Genomic DNA, 6,865 nt, shown 5'->3' with positions numbered 1-6,865 from the left:
TCGGGAACCACACTTGGGAATATTTGCAAGGGGGTGGGTATAGACCATGGAGCCTAAACTCTATAGCACCCACTACCCACTATAGCAGCTGGTACACAGTGGACAATTATGAACTAATGAAGAATGTACATCTCCCCTGACACGGCTCCCATAACTTGTTTATATATCCTCAACAAAGTTGGAAAATTTAAGTCTTGTGAGTGGAAAGAGTATTTGGACAGGGACCCAGGTTCTATAAATTCTTGAGTCTTGTCCTGCTATAGTCATCTAACCAGTTTTTCACTTTCTTTTCCTTATTATGGTATTTGATGTACATATATATCAAATACACACACACACATATATATACTCATACAAGGGACAAGGACATTATTTATTTTTTGTGAGGTCTTTGCCTTAAACCTTTCCCTTGAGGAATGTGGTCTCTAAGGGAGGGAGGGGTCACATATATAATAAGTTACTTGTCAAATCTATAATAGAAGAATGTGGAAAGTACTTGGAAGCATAATGGAAGGAGCAATTTAATTTTTTCTGGTAAATGGGGATGTCTTCACAGAGGAATTGACATATGAGCTCAGACTTAAAAGACAAAGGTTTCATTTAAGGCTTAACTATTCAATAGAAACTCACTTTCAAGAATAGAAAGAACTTATAATAATAGCTAACACTTATTGAGTGTTTACTATGTGTGTGTCAGACACTAAGCACTTTAATATTTTATTTATTTTTTTAAAGATTTTATTTATTTATTCATGAGAGACAGAGAGCGAGAGAGAGAGAGAGAGAGAGAAGGAGGCAGAGACACAGGCAGAGGGAAAAGCAGGCTCCAGACAGGGAGTCCAACATGGGACTCGATCCCGGGTCTCCAGATCCCACCCTGGGCCAAAGGCAGCGCTAAATGGCGGAGCCACCGGGGCTGCCCGCACTTTATATATTTTAGCAATTTAATCTATAAATAGGTTCTATTTTGACTTCTATTTTTCTGATAAAGGTTAGAGAGATTGATCACTCTGCTACTGAGAGGCCCAAATGGCACTCAGACCAGATCTTAGTGACACTACAGCCCAGGAAGAGGAAACAGCACCAGCAAAAACATGGGGAAGGTGAAAGTGAATGAGATGCCCTTGTAAGGGAAAGCAGACTGATCAGGGGCAGAGTGGGGAGAGAATAATACAGAAGTAGGGCACAGACAGGAATAGGAAGAACAATGAAAACTAAGCCAGGAAAAATGGGTTATACCCAGATTCTAGTCAATTATGAATGAGTTTTCTGGTTATCTATTTGCTGTACAACCAACTTCCCCAAACTTAATGGCATAAAACAATCATTTTATTATACTCATAAACTTGCTGGGTCAGGAATTCAGAAAGAACACAGTGAGATGGCTTGTCTCTGCTCCATAATGCCTGGGGCCTCCACTAAGAATATTCAATCCTGAGGACTGGAAATATATGAAGGCTCGAGGCTCACTTACTCACATGTCTGGTTGTTGATGTTAGCTGTTGGCTGAGACCTTAGCATGGTTTTTGGCGAGGACTGTTGGAATGCCTTCCATGACCTGTCCATGTGGCTACATTGGTTTCCTCACAACGTGGTGGCTGAGTTCTAAGCACAGCTGTTCCAAGAGAACAAAAGCATAGTACATGGGATTTTACTCCACTGATTAAGGCAGTCCAAAGGCCCAACCCAGGTTCAGGGAGAGAGGACACAGGCTCCACCACTCAGTGGAAGAAGTGTCAAAGAATTTGTGACATACTTTAAAATTATCACAGAGTCAGTAAATGAGGTCATTAACTAAAGAGAGATCTTTAATTTTATGAAAAACTAGTCTGCTACCCCTGAGGTGATGTTTATTGCTATACAGCTTCTTCATGTAAAGTATGGAATAGTACTCATTGTTCTTCCAAAGTCTCTCCCAAACCTTTCTTTTTCTCATTTCCTTTCCCCTTTCTATAGGCTACCTTACTTCCCTCATTTATAACTTTACATGAGAAAAGCCAACTTTAGAAGAGTATATAGGAGTACCTTGAAGATGAGAATATTTTTAGAGAAAAATAGCTACAAAATTCTAACAAAAGCATAATGAAATAACATATAACAGAACTTCATATTGAAGAGGATTATCTTTCCAGTTCCTCAATGGTTGGCTGAATCTTTTGGACTAACATTGTGTATGATATTTTTAATTGTACTCAGTGTTATTTCAAAATTGGTACAATTTTTTAAAATGACATATTCACATTGCTCAGTGGAAACTCCTGAGGTAGGTGAACAGCTAAACCTTCCAAGACAGATGGATACCTATGAGCAATATTTAATCTTAATTACAAGCAGGTTTATATATGACATGTTCCTGGCTTGGAAGCAATGCTTACTGTGACACAACTTCGCTGAGCTAAATGGTTACAGAGAGTGGAGAACAAACAGCTGCATTATTGTGAGCCAGGATTTAAATCATGCCTAAGAACATATTTGATTAGATGCTTCTATGCAGCTTCAATTGTGCCTACAAATGGTTCTTTAAAGTGTAACTCCATAATACAATTACTAGTTCAATTACATTCCAATATTCTTTATTAATTTGTTTATTTCACAAATTTAGTTGCCTAACTACCATGACCAAGTCTTGTGCTAGTCAGTGAATGCTATCAACAAACTATAACTCAAGAAGTATGCCATTTTTAGAGAGATTCTCACTTTCGTGATTACTCTTTACTGAAGAAAATACCTTGGCTTTGCATAAAATTTATCTTTAGAAGCTAAAGGAGTAAGTGCATGAAAAGCAGGGAACAATATCTGGCTCGAGCAAGGACTCAATGCATGTTTAGCTACTATTATTATTAAACCCAAAATGCTCACTAAAATTTTCTCAAGTTCCCATACCCATTCTCACTGTATTTCTTGAATTATGTCAGGGATTAGTAAAAATGGCAAAAAGATGTCATGGTAGATCCCTGGGTGGCGCAGTGGTTTGGCGCCTGCCTTTGGCCCAGGGCGCGATCCTGGAGACCTGGGATTGAGTCCCACGTCGGGCTCCCGGTGCATGGAGCCTGCTTCTCCCTCTGCCTGTGTCTCTGCCTCTCTCTCTCTCTCTCTCTCTCTGTGTGTGTGTGTGTGTGACTATCATAAATAAATAAACACTAAAAAAAAAAAGATGTCATGGTAGAAATGAATTGGCAACTTCCACTTCTAGTCTCCCTTTGACGATAACTAGAACAACTGGACAAAAAAAAAATTTTTTTTTAATTCGTAGGCATCAGATAACTAGTAAGGTAAGGAAAGAGGTCAAGAACCAAGGGAAGATAGAACCCAGAGAGGCACTGTGGCTGTTTTCCCCTGCTGGTGTCTGCTAATTCAGGAATAGACAACTGAGAGGCTTATAAACTGAGCAGTGTTTTTCAAAACCTCATGAGATTAGGAATACAAAACTGAAGACAACAATGTGTCCAAGACCTGACAAGGAAGGCCTTAATAATACACCATGTTTTGGTTAGGTCTCCAAAGAACTACTTCTTGGAAGGAAGGATGAACTGGAATAAGACTAGCTCACAAAGATTTTGAAGCCTAGATTCAAAAAATGTCTGAAATTGGATTAGAGTGCTCAGAGATTACTGGTGCCCTAGTTTCTTGCCCAAGGCTAATCTAAATTCTTTCTGGAGAAATATAGCCATTTCCCTGGGCCTTAAATTATTGCTATAATGTTTAATATACAATTCATGTCTTGTAATTAAAATTAATCAGGCATATGAAGAGATAATAAAACATGAAAGAAAGCCAAGAGAAGCAATATAAGATTTATAAGTCCTTCAAATAATAAGCTATTAGGCACAGACATTAAAATAAATATGATGAAATATTCAAAAAAAGATAAAAGATTGAGAATTTGGGCAGAGAACTTATAAATTATAAAACTCAAAAATTAAAAGAACTCAATGGATGGATTGTATTGCAGATTATAGACACCTGAAAAGAGAATTAATGAACTGGAAAATAGGTTAGAAGAAAATATCTATACCAGGTTGTAGAGAGAGAGAAATAAATGAAAAATTCCGAAGACACAGAAGATAGATCAGGAAAGTATAACATACATGTAATCAATGTCTCAGATGGAAAGAACAAACTGTCATATAGTTGGTAAAAATTTTTCAAAACTGATGACCTTCCAAAAGAAACAATGGATGGTAGGGGATAATGGAATGATATTTCCAAAGTGCTGATTAAAAATATCTGCCAATCTAAACTGGTGCAGCCACTGTGAAAAACAAAAGGGAGGTTCCTCAAAGAGTTAAAAATAGAACTACCCTAATGACCCAGCAATTACACTACCAGGTATTTATCCAAAGGATATAAACATAGTGATCAGAAGGGGTACATGTACCCCAATGTTTATAGCCGCAGTATCCACAATAGCCAAAATATGGAAAGAGCCCAGATGCCACTGACAGATGAATGGATAAAGAAGATGTGGTATCTATATAAATGGAATATTACTCAGCCATCAAAAAGAATGAAACCTTGCCATCTGCAATAACTTAATGGAACTAGAGCATATTATGCTAAGCGAAGTAAGTCAGAGAAAGACAAAATACCATATGAGTTCACTCATGTGTGGAATTTAAGAAACAAAACATGAACATAGTGGGAAGGAAGAAAAAATTAGATAAAAACAGAGAGGAAGGTAAGCCATAAGAGACTCTTAACTATTGGAAACAAACTGAGGTTGCTGGAGGGGAGGTGGCTGGAGAGATAGAGTAACTGGGTAATGGGCATTAAGGAGGGCATGTGATAGAATCAGCACTGGGTATTACATGCAACTGATGAATCACTAAATTCTCCTTCTGAAACTAATAATATACTATATGTTAACTGAATTGGATTTAAATTTAAAAATTTTTAAAAGAAAATATCTGCCAATATATAAGTCTAAACTAACAAAAATATATTTTTGGAATACAAAGGTTAAATAAAAACCTTTACTTAAGACAGAAGTGAGAGAATTAATAACCTCTGGTCCATTGCTATAAGAAATACTAAAGGGTGTTTGTCACACAAAAGAAGTGGTTCCAGAAAGAAGGCTGTAGATAATAGGAGAGATAAAAAGCAAACATTTTGAGTTATATCAGGAAAACAGAAGACTAGGAAGCTCCAAGATTTTGTTTCCCCACAAACGATAAAAACAAACAAACAAACAAAAACTATCTGAATAAACTTCGTAGGAGCCTTGAAAACAATGAAAGGTTTACAGCAACCAATCATACCTAATCAGGGAAAAAAATCTTTAAAACTATAGGAAAGCACTGTGGTGCTTTTGTTCGTCCTTGTCCCACTATCTCCCTGATGTAGTAGTGACAGTCTTGGTTCTCCACACCAGCAACCCAGTTCTCCATGTTGAACCAAAGGGAGAACAGACCCTACTTGAAAATTATGGTGTACTCAGTTCTGATGTGATTGACTCACTCATTTCTGCCTTATATACATGTTTGGGCTATAGGTGGGGAAACTGATGGGCCCTGCTAGTAAAAGCTATAAGGGGGCTATAAATCCACAGATCCTCCCAGGCAAGAGATTCTAGGTGGAGACATACAATATAGTATCAACAACTTGGGGAAGAAAACGTGGTAAAACTCTGGAAAATTAGGACATTCAAAAGCAATCCACATATATAGAGGAATTTAGAAGTCATACACATGCCCAGAAAAAAACCCATTCTCAGAGAAGTCTTGAGAGGACTTTAAGTTTTCACCGTAGGCTGATCCCTAGGCTCAGAGCAAGTACAGCTAATCTGTAAAGGACTGCTCAGCACAGACCCTGTCTTCAAAGACTGGGAAACAAGGTTATTTTCTCTGTCTGTGTCTCTCTCTCTCTCTCTCTCTCTCAGTGCATGTGTGTATTTCTGTGTCTGTTTATCTGTTGTTTATTGGTTCCTAGCTTTCAAGGAAATCTCCATCAAAACATTACCTGAACATGAAAACAGACAAATGAGCTCACATGACAAGGAATAGTTCTTCCAAAAATAGTTTGTAAAAGCCTCAAAACAGGGCAGCCCGGTGGCTCAGTGGTTGAGCATCTGCCTTCAGCCCAGGGCCTGGTCCTGGAGACCCAGGATCGAGTCCCATGTCGTGCTCCCTGCATGGAGCCTGCTTCTCCCTCTGCCTGTGTCTCTGCCTCTCTCTCTGTTTGTCTCTAATGAATTAAAAAAAAAAAAAAACTGAAAAAAAGCCTCAAAACAAACAAATCTTCAACAAGTCATAGCCTTCAACAATTAAAAAAAGAAAGTGAATCCTAGGTAAGGATGAGAACCTCACTTATAGAATTACCACATTATAATAATCAAATGTCCAACTTCTAACAACAAAGGCATACAAAGGCATACAAAGAAACAGAAAAATATAGCTCATTCAAAGGAATAAAGTAAATTTATAAACCATCCCCAAGGAAACCCAGATATCTGACTTACTAAAAAAATAAATAAATAAACAAAAATAAATGAAAAAGGCTTTAAAACAACTGTATTGGTGGCACCTATGTGGCTCAGTCAGGTAAGTATCCTACTCTTGGTTTCGGCTCAGGTCAAGATCTCAGGGTTGTGAGAATGGTCCCTGAGTTGGGCTCCACACTGGACATGGATATTGCTTGGGATTTTCTCTCTCCCTCTCCTTGTGCCCCTCCCCCAACACAAGTGTTCTCACTCTCTCTAAAACAAAAACAAAAACAAAATTGTCTTAAATATGCTCAAAGGCCTAAGGGGAAAAAAATGGACAAAGAACTACAGGAAATCAGGATAACAGTATATGAATGAAATGAGAGTATCAACAAAGAGATAGAAAATATAAAAAGGAAGCAAACAGAACAGAAATTCTAGACC

The sequence above is a fragment of the Vulpes lagopus genome, chromosome 10 (genome assembly GCF_018345385.1).
Source record: "Vulpes lagopus strain Blue_001 chromosome 10, ASM1834538v1, whole genome shotgun sequence".
NCBI lineage: Eukaryota > Metazoa > Chordata > Mammalia > Carnivora > Canidae > Vulpes > Vulpes lagopus.
The sequence above is the reverse complement of the archived record's forward strand: the minus strand, read 5'-3'. Positions refer to the sequence as shown.